The sequence below is a fragment of the Engystomops pustulosus genome, chromosome 1 (assembly GCF_040894005.1).
Source record: "Engystomops pustulosus chromosome 1, aEngPut4.maternal, whole genome shotgun sequence".
NCBI lineage: Eukaryota > Metazoa > Chordata > Amphibia > Anura > Leptodactylidae > Engystomops > Engystomops pustulosus.
In genome coordinates this window covers 243678113-243689405 of record NC_092411.1, presented here as the reverse complement: position 1 = coordinate 243689405, position 11293 = coordinate 243678113, and positions in this window count along the sequence as shown.

Below are 11293 nucleotides of genomic sequence, written 5' to 3'. Positions count from 1 at the left end.
GCCCCCAGGTCAGAGGTAGGAGGTCATGAAGCTGGCATGGATGTTAAGACCACTTTGCAAGGTGTTGAATCTCCTCATTAATTTATACTCCCATTCTTTCCTTTCCCTCTGTGTCTTAAAATGTCCCATTAAAATAGTAATCTGCAAATCCTCCATAGTGTGGTCCTCTCTGGAGAAATGTGCAGCCACTGGCAGATCTTTTCTTTCATTTTTAATGTCAGATCTGTGTGAATTCATACGTTGATGGAGTCTCTGACCTGTTTCCCCAACATAAAGGCCTGTGGTTGGACACTGTTGACACATAATAAGGTAGACCACATTAGAGGACCTGCAGGAAAAGGTCCCCTTGATCTGATGTACCTGCTGTGTTTGAGGTACGGGTACCTGGTCACCTGTGCGAATGTGATGGCACGTTTTACATCTGCTTTGCAGGCAGGGTGAGGTACCATTTTCTGATGGAGGTCTCAGGGCACTCCGGACAACCAGTTGTTTCAGGTTTGGTGGTTGCCGGAAGGACAGGAGAGGAGGGACTGGAAATATTTCTTTCAGTCTTGTGTCTTTATGCAGAATCGGTTGGAGTTCCTTGGCAATGTGACGCAGGATCTCCAGTTGTGGGCTATAAGTGACTACTAGGGGTACTCTGGCCTCCTGTTGGGTCTCCTTATATTTGAGTAAATCATCTCTGTTGACGGCTGCTGCTTTACCTATTTGGTTATCAGTCACTTTTGGCCTGTAGCCCAACTGGAGAAATTCAGACCTGAGCTCCAGGAGGTGTTTTTCCAGGTCTTTCTTGTCTGAACAGATACGGTTGTAGCGTATTGCTTGGCTGTATATGATAGACTGTCTTGTGTGTTTGGGGTGGAAGCTGTTATTTATCAGGTAGGCCGTTCTGTCTGTTGGTTTATGGAATATTGTTGTGGTTAAGTGGCTGTCTTTAATCTGTATGGTGGTATCCAGAAAGTGTATCTCCTTGTCTGAATAGCTTAGTTTCAGATTGATGGTGGGGTGAAAGTTGTTGTAGCCCTCATGGAATTGAATTAGGGCCTCCTCACCTGCCATCCAGATGATCAGAATATCATCAATATAATGGAGGTAGATCATGGGTTTTGTGGTGCATGTGGATAAGTAAGCACCTTCCAGTTCAGCCATAAAAAGATTGGCATACTGTGGTGCACACCTTGAACCCATTGATGTTCCCATACACTGTAGGTACAGATCCTCTCCAAATGAAAAATAGTTGTGGGTGAGCACAAATTGTATGAGATCTGAGACCAGTTCTGTTGGTAAGTTGTGCTTCTCCATATGTGCCCGGCATGCTGCTATTCCATCTTTATGGGGGATGTTAGTGTATAGGGATTCCTATATATTCCTATAGGGATTCAGACACAACTTAATCTGTTCCAGCACTGACAAGTTCTTCTATATGTTCAACTAGCTGTAGCTCCAGGCATTGCCCAGGATAGTAAATAACTGCTCTTAGCTATAGCCTGTCTCAGTCCCTGTCACAGCCTGTCATTCCCTGTCACAGCCTGTCTGTCAGTCAGTCCCTGTCACATCCTGTCTGAGTCCCTGTCACATCCTGTCTGTCAGTCAGTCCCTGTTACAGTGTGTCTGTCAGTCCCTGTTACCTCTGTATCCATCTTACCTCACACATAAGCGTCTTATACTAATTTCCTATAGTAACCAATCACAGCTCAGATCTCATATTAATCACCTGTGGCAAAACAGCAACTAATTACGGCTCAGCTTCCAACTGCCAAAGCAGCAGCAGACAATGGCTCTTGTATATGGTGAGCTACAAGTGGATTTTGGAAAGCGTGGGGGTTAAAATTTTGGTCTATGACATTCCCTGAGTCACAGGCAGCAACTGTGTAAAATTTGGTGATTGTAAATGCGATGGTGCAGATTCCATTAGTGGACATACATACATACATATATTGTTAGGATTGGTACACAAAAGACAGGGGATAGTGTGCCCTGAGCTTGCCCCAACCTCTGTCCCTTCCTATAGCCCCCCCACGCTAAACCGTGGGGCGACTACTTGAAGACTCGAAATATTCTGGGTAAGTGTGGGAAGGGGAACACAAACAGACTGACAAACATAAAACATAAAAGAATCGTAAACAAGCCGGAGTCACAACTAGAGGGTACGTCAAAAGCAGAATCAGTAAGCAAGAGTCAAAGTCCAAAACTAGCCGAGTTAGCAACAATATAGATACAGAGCAATACAAACTAGCAGCAACCAGGTGGAGAAAGGGATTTTCAAACACTGGCACTGGTGACTAGTGAAGCTGCAATTTATGCAGCCAGAACTCCACCTCCAGAACCTGATAGGTGCTGGACAGCATCTGGGAATTAACCCCTCATGGTGCAGAAACAACCAAGCACCAAGCAGAGGTTCAAAGTCCCAGCCACTCCTAGACAGCGCGAGATCTTAGCAGCCGCTGCCCAGGACGAGAGGTGGAGTTTGCGCGGATACGCGCCGGGGTTCGGAGAACGCTGCTGGTACCACCAGAAGAACCAGAAGTCCCAGCAATCTCCCTAGCGAACCTGACAGTACCCCCCCCCTGACGGGGGGCCTTCGGACCCCTAGATCTTAAAGATGGCTTCTGAGGGTAGGTCTGATGAAATAACCTGAGTAACCGTGGAGCATGAACATCTCTAGCCGGAACCCAAGACCTATCCTCAGGACCAAAACCTTTCCAATGGACCAGGTACTGCAGGGAGTTACCTACCCATCTGGAATTCACCACCTTTTCCACCTCAAATTCCAGATTCCCCTCCACAATAGATGGAGAAGGAGGGTCAGAAAGAGGCAAAACAGGCTCAACATAGCGCTTCAGAAGACTCTTATGGAAGGTGTTATGGACCCGCCACCCTGCTGGAAGTGTAATCTTGAAGGAAACCGGGTTAACAATATGAGTAACAACAAACGGACCCACAAACCTGGGCGCAAACTTCAAAGAGGGGACCTTCAATTTAAGGTTTTTTGTTGATAACCACACTTTATCCCCCACCACAAACGTATCAGATTTAGTGCGCCTTCTTTCAGTTTGTTGGACCATAGAATTTTGTGCCCTCTGAATATTCTCCCGAACTTGTGACCAGAGCGAGCGCAACTTGGATGTAATGGCTTCCGCTCGAGGAATATTAGAGACAGGCACAGATGAAAAAGAGAAACGTGGATGAAAACCATAATTGCAGAAAAACGGAGATACCTGTGTGGACGAACTACAGTGGTTATTAATAGCAAATTCTGCCAACGGAAGGAATTTCACCCACTGGTCCTGACTGTCCGAGACAAAGAGTCGCAGATATTGAATCATCTCCTGATTCATTCTCTCGGACTGACCATTAGACTCAGGATGAAACGCTGAGGAGAACGACAGATTAACTTCCAGTCTAGAACAAAATGCTCGCCAAAATTTGGAAACAAATTGTACGCCCCTATCAGACACAATATCATCTGGTATACCATGGAGGCGTACAATGTTCTGTATAAACAAATCAGCCAATTCTTCAGCTGAAGGTAACTTTTTTAATGGAACAAAGTGTCCCATCTTGGAGAAACGGTCCACTACCACCCAAATCACTGTATAGCCTTGAGATGCTGGCAGATCAGTGACAAAATCCATTGACACTTTAGACCATGGCCTGGTGGGAACTGGAAGCGGAAGAAGAGGCCCCTCAGGACGTCTCCTGGGAGTCTTTCCTCGCGCACAGACCTGACAGGCTTGGACAAATGCGTGCACATCATTAGTCATGTGAGGCCACCAGTAACTTCTCTTTAAGAGATCCAAGGTACTCCGCATTCCCGGATGACCTGCCAATACTGAGCAATGCGTCTCCTCCAACACTCTCAAACGACAAGAAAGAGGAACAAATAATTTGCCTTCCGGAAGGTCTTTGGGTGCAGATTTTTGTCCTGCTAAAATTTGAGAGGAGAGGTGGGAGGAGACAGCTGCCAACACAACACCTGGAGACAAAATATTACTGTCCGTAGTCGCTGGAAGCTCAGGAGTCCCGAAGCTACGGGACAAGGCATCAGCCTTCACATTTTTTGACCCAGGTCGGTAGGTGACCACAAAATTAAAGCGAGAGAAAAACAAGGCCCACCTAGCCTGACGTGAGTTCAAACGCTTAGCAGTATCCAAATATACTAAGTTCTTATGATCTGTGAGCACAGTTATCGGATGAAGAGCTCCTTCCAAAAAGTGTCGCCAGACTTCAAATGCCCACTTAATGGCAAGGAGCTCTCGATTACCAATATCATAATTCCTCTCACAAGAGGAAAACTTTCTAGAGAAATATGCACAGGGCCTAAGTCTGGTGAGAGTGGAGGACCCCTGAGACAACACTGCACCTACTCCTACCTCGGAGGCATCAACCTCCACAACAAACGGTAGAGAGAGGTCAGGTTGAACCAAAACTGGGGCTGACGAGAATGCCGCTTTTAAAGTTTCAAACGCTGAGCAAGCGGCAGGGGACCAGTTGTTTGGATCAGCACCCTTACGGGTTAGATCCGTGAGGGGTTTGGCGATCACAGAAAAGTTCTTTATAAAGTTCCGATAATAGTTAGCGAAACCTAAAAATCGTTGTAGGGCCTTAAGATTGGTAGGCCGAACCCAGTCCGTGAGCGCCTGAACCTTACTCGGATCCATCTGTACATCAGAGGGAGTCACAACATAACCTAAGAAGGAAACCTTCTGGACGCAAAAAACACACTTTTCCAGCTTAGCGAAGAGGTGGTTTTTGCGCAACCTGGTAAGTACTTGGCGGAGATGTTGCTGGTGAGAAACCATATCAGGAGAAAAAATCAAAATATCGTCTAGATACACCACCATAAACACACCGATGTAATCATGAAAAATGGAGTTCATAAAGCCTTGAAAAACCGCTGGGGCATTACTCAAACCAAAGGGCATAACCAGGTATTCAAAGTGCCCCAAAGGTGTATTAAATGCGGTTTTCCACTCATCCCCTTCTCGGACCCGAATCAGGTTATAAGCCCCTCTGAGATCTAATTTAGAGAAAACTTGGGCCCCAGAAACCTGATTTAAGAGATCCGGGATCAAGGGGAGGGGACCTGAGTTTTTTACCGTTATCTTATTTAATTCTCGATAGTCAATACACGGCCGTAAACCACCATCTTTTTTCTCAACAAAAAAGAACCCGGCCCCAGTGGGCGACTCAGAGGGACGAATATGTCCGATTGCCAAACTCTCATCAATATAACTCTTCAGTGCCTCCCGTTCTGGTACCGACAAGTTATATATACGACCCTTTGGCAATCTAGCATCAGGAAGAAGGTCAATTTTACAATCAAACTCCCTGTGAGGAGGAAGGACTTGGGACAAGGGTTTTGAAAACACATCTGAGTAGTCCGAGAGAAAACCTGGAAGACCCTGATCTTCCGTCACTACTGTACATAGTGAAACTCTGGTCAGGTGCTCCTTACAGAGAGGACCCCAATGAACCAGCTCCAGAGTTTCCCAATTAATTACCGGATTATGGATCCGGAGCCAGGGTAGACCAAGAATGACATTTTCAGACAGGTTTTCCATAACTAGAAAAGAACACCATTCTTCATGCATAGCTCCTACCATAAGCTTTATCTGCGGGGTTCGGAATTTGATCAACCCTGCCTGTAGAGGGGTCAAATCCGCACCCGACATCTGGATAGGAGTGGACAATGGAATCAATGACATGCAAAACTGAGAGACAAAATTATAATCGATTAAATTAGTCGCAGCACCTGAATCCAAAAAGGCGCGACCAGTGCAGGAAACAGACTGAAACTTAACCGTACAAGGTAAATACATTCTAGACACAATAGGGAGTACCTGAGCTCCTAAGCAGTCCCCCCGACTACTGCTTAGGAGCGGAAGTTTTCCTGCTGCTGCCTCTTGGAACAGGTGTTGATCTGATGATCAGGACTTCCACAGTAGAAACAAAGATGGCGTCTTATTCGATGTTGCTTCCGCTGTGCAGGAGAGATGCTATCCAGCTCCATGGATTCCAATTCTGGACTACCTGGAGACGGACTGGCCGCTGGCTGACAGTCCGAGGACACCCGAGGTGATCGCCTGGATCTTAGGCGACGATCAACTCGGATGACCAGAGTCATAGCATCATCTAATGTCTGAGGCTCGGCATAAGCTAAGACTAAGTCCTGTACTCGGTCTGACAGTCCGGACATAAATTGGTCTTTTAGGGCGCAGTCATTCCATTGAGAGTCAGTCACATACTGTCTGAACTGGGCACAATAATCTTCTGCTGTCCGTTTTCCCTGACACAGAGATCTAAGGTGGGAAACTGCAAGTGCTCGGCGGTCAGGTTCGTCATAAATCTGGCCTAAAGCAGAAAAAAAAGCGTCAAGAGAAGAACGGGATGGAGAGTCAGGTGGGAGAGAAAAAGCCCAATTTTGCGGATCCCCACGCAACAGGGAAATTACCACGCCCACCCTTTGAATCTCTGTGCCCGATGAACGAGGGCGTAAAGAAAAGTAAAGTTTACAGCCCTCCCGAAATGAAAAAAATTTCTTACGGTCACCAAAAAACACGTCAGGGAGAGGAACCTTAGGTTCAGGCGTGGGTGGCAGTGGATCCTGCGGTGATGTCTGCCGTGGAACCTGCATAGATTCCTGAATTTGGAGACGGGAAGCTAGATCCTGAACAAGCTGAGTTAGGGTCTGGACCTGAGTGACCACAGCTGACAAAGGCTCCATGGAAGGAGAGAATGTAGCAGGTCGGATACAGGATGCAGACCTATGTGTGGCCAGTGTTTCTGTTAGGATTGGTACACAAAAGACAGGGGATAGTGTGCCCTGAGCTTGCCCCAACCTCTGTCCCTTCCTATAGCCCCCCCACGCTAAACCGTGGGGCGACTACTTGAAGACTCGAAATATTCTGGGTAAGTGTGGGAAGGGGAACACAAACAGACTGACAAACATAAAACATAAAAGAATCGTAAACAAGCCGGAGTCACAACTAGAGGGTACGTCAAAAGCAGAATCAGTAAGCAAGAGTCAAAGTCCAAAACTAGCCGAGTTAGCAACAATATAGATACAGATACAGAGCAATACAAACTAGCAGCAACCAGGTGGAGAAAGGGATTTTCAAACACTGGCACTGGTGACTAGTGAAGCTGCAATTTATGCAGCCAGAACTCCACCTCCAGAACCTGATAGGTGCTGGACAGCATCTGGGAATTAACCCCTCATGGTGCAGAAACAACCAAGCACCAAGCAGAGGTTCAAAGTCCCAGCCACTCCTAGACAGCGCGAGATCTTAGCAGCCGCTGCCCAGGACGAGAGGTGGAGTTTGCGCGGATACGCGCCGGGGTTCGGAGAACGCTGCTGGTACCACCAGAAGAACCAGAAGTCCCAGCAATCTCCCTAGCGAACCTGACATATATACTCACATATACATCCAGCTTTATATATTAGATGTAACATTCCATACCCGCCAACCCAACTGCCATGACTTTTGACAAAAATCATGTATCCACTTAAGTAAGATGAGCAACTAAGACCAGGCTGTAAAAGATGCAGACTTGGATATACACTGGCACAGATGTATCATTTATTTTGCTTCTTTTTTTCCCTTTCTTTTTTTGAGACTTTTGGGTGGGTGGTGGTGAATTTGTCAAGCTTTCTGCATTGATCCCTGAGTTTTCGCCTCATCCATATGTTGTTTAAAAAAGTCACACAAAAGAAAACAGCCCAGAGTAGATTGCATTTTATTTTTTACAATTTAACAAAAGAAACGTGACTCCTCAAATGCCAGGTATATCAGACACTAAGATACATCTGACTAGCAGAAAAGGAGGAAGAACAAAAATCTGATGTACAATCCTAGATTAATGTTACATGTGCCCATTATGGTCGCCGTTCCGGGTAACCATCCTCAGTGTAGTAGATGTCATACACACATTGCAGAAAAAATCCTCTGCAGAACGCCAATTTATGACCGGAAGCATTTTAAATTACATGCCTGAGCTTACTGTGCCAAAATGCATCATTAAATGTATATGCAGATCTCAACCCTTTTAAAATGTCATACATACCGTGCCACCTAATTTACATATGTACAGTGTGTGCCCTTAATTTATATATACAATCTCTACAATAATAATAATCTTTATTTATATAGCGCCATCAAATTCGGTAGTGCTTTACAAATCATAGGGGACATACAGATATAATATTACATTACAGAGTACTAACAGTCAGATGGAACAATAGGAGTGAGGGCCCTGCTCACAAGAGCTTACAGTCTATAAGGGGTGACACAAGAGGTATAAGATCTTGTATAATGGTCCAGCCACTCTTTATGAGGGAACAGAATAACATTTTTTAATAAATAAAAATGCTGCTGCTTGAACCAGTCATCAGCCGTCATCTTTTATATGTACCCAGGGTGAGAATGACTGCAGGGATAAGCCTGGAGCTTGGTATATATCTGGTGTTTGCTAGATTCTTTTTTCTTTTCACAGTTTTGCACTTTGGATGCAAAATATTCATGTTAATATTATGTTTTGCAATATGGCACTTTATTTGTTCACTTTCAGACTTGAACACCCCAGTACTTGAAGATTATCGGGTCCTACATCTCATGAATCCGTTTATGATTCTTATACAGCACTAGTAACTATATAATTGGTGGATGTTCTCCATTTTTCTCGATAAAATACTGTAAATCAACTGTATATGACTTAGTTTCTCATGGATATGCACTTTACATAGAGATTTAACTATGGTGTTCTTTATATAAAGAAGAAGATTAGAGATGAGCGAACATGCTCGTCCGAGCTTGATGCTCGGTCGAGCATTAGGGTACTCGAAACTGCTCGTTGCTCGGACGAATACTTCGCCCGCTCGAGAAAATGGCAGCTCCCGCCGTTTTGCTTTTTGGCGGCCAGAAACAGAGCCAATCACAAGCCAGGAGACTCTGCACTCCACCCAGCATGACGTGGTACCCTTACACGTCGATAGCAGTGGTTGGCTGGCCAGATCAGGTGACCCTGGGATAGACTAGCCGCTGCCCGCGCTGCTCGGATCATTCTGTGTCTGGATGCCGCTAGGGAGAGAGCTGCTGCTGGTCAGGGAAAGCGTTAGGGTGTTCTATTAGCTTACTGTTAGGCAGGAGTGATTCTCAAAGAACCCAACAGCCCTTCTTAGGGCTACAATAACGTTCTACTTTTTTTATTTTAATTTGCATCTAGTACCATTTTGTGAGGAATTAGCAGGGGGACTTGCTACCGTTGTGTTTAGCTCTTAGTGGCACACATATCCATAGCAAAGACCGAAGTGGGAAAATTTAGTAGGGGTTGGATTTCAATTAGGCACTAACTCAGTGTCATCTCATCTGGCATAGTAGTGTGCTTTGATACTTGGCTAGAAAATAGCCATAGGAGAATACAAAGAGCTTACTTACGCATACAGTAGCGTTCTATATATTTGATTTCTGGTTGATCTGCTGGTGGCTGTACTTTCTGCAGTGCATGTACTAGCCAATTCTGAGCAATTTGTAGTGAGACTTGCGACCGCTGTGTTCTGCGCTTAGTGACGCACATATCCATAGCAAAGACCGAAGTGGGAAAATTTAGTAGGGGTTGGATTTCAATTAGGCACTAACTCAGTGTCATCTCATCTGGCATAGTAGTGTGCTTTGATACTTGGCTAGAAAATAGCCATAGGAGAATACAAAGAGCTTACTTACGCATACAGTAGCGTTCTATATATTTGATTTCTGGTTGATCTGCTGGTGGCTGTACTTTCTGCAGTGCATGTACTAGCCAATTCTGAGCAATTTGTAGTGAGACTTGCGACCGCTGTGTTCTGCGCTTAGTGACGCACATATCCATAGCAAAGACCGAAGTGGGAAAATTTAGTAGGGGTTGGATTTCAATTAGGCACTAACTCAGTGTCATCTCATCTGGCATAGTAGTGTGCTTTGATACTTGGCTAGAAAATAGCCATAGGAGAATACAAAGAGCTTACTTACGCATACAGTAGCGTTCTATATATTTGATTTCTGGTTGATCTGCTGGTGGCTGTACTTTCTGCAGTGCATGTACTAGCCAATTCTGAGCAATTTGTAGTGAGACTTGCGACCGCTGTGTTCTGCGCTTAGTGACGCACATATCCATAGCAAAGACCGAAGTGGGAAAATTTAGTAGGGGTTGGATTTCAATTAGGCACTAACTCAGTGTCATCTCATCTGGCATAGTAGTGTGCTTTGATACTTGGCTAGAAAATAGCCATAGGAGAATACAAAGAGCTTACTTACGCATACAGTAGCGTTCTATATATTTGATTTCTGGTTGATCTGCTGGTGGCTGTACTTTCTGCAGTGCATGTACTAGCCAATTCTGAGCAATTTGTAGTGAGACTTGCGACCGCTGTGTTCTGCGCTTAGTGACGCACATATCCATAGCAAAGACCGAAGTGGGAAAATTTAGTAGGGGTTGGATTTCAATTAGGCACTAACTCAGTGTCATCTCATCTGGCATAGTAGTGTGCTTTGATACTTGGCTAGAAAATAGCCATAGGAGAATACAAAGAGCTTACTTACGCCTACAGTAGCGTTCTATATATTTGATTTCTGGTTGATCTGCTGGTGGCTGTACTTTCTGCAGTGCATGTACTAGCCAATTCTGAGCAATTTGGAGTGAGACTTGCGACCGCTGTGTTCTGCGCTTAGTGACGCACATATCCATAGCAAAGACCGAAGTGGGAAAATTTAGTAGGGGTTGGATTTCAATTAGGCACTAACTCAGTGTCATCTCATCTGGCATAGTAGTGTGCTTTGATACTTGGCTAGAAAATAGCCATAGGAGAATACAAAGAGCTTACTTACGCCTACAGTAGCGTTCTATATATTTGATTTCTGGTTGATCTGCTGGTGGCTGTACTTTCTGCAGTGCATGTACTAGCCAATTCTGAGCAATTTGTAGTGAGACTTGCGACCGCTGTGTTCTGCGCTTAGTGACGCACATATCCATAGCAAAGACCGAAGTGGGAAAATTTAGTAGGGGTTGGATTTCAATTAGGCACTAACTCAGTGTCATCTCATCTGGCATAGTAGTGTGCTTTGATACTTGGCTAGAAAATAGCCATAGCAATAGGATAGCATTGTTTGGTTTTAAAAACTCAAAAAAAAACAAAAAACACAAAAAAAAACAAAAAACACAAAAAAAAAACAAAAAAAAGTTAAAAAAAAAATAAAGTTATAACTCTCATTTTAAAAATGTTTAACCCGAGGGCTAGGGGTAGAGGACGAGGGCGGGG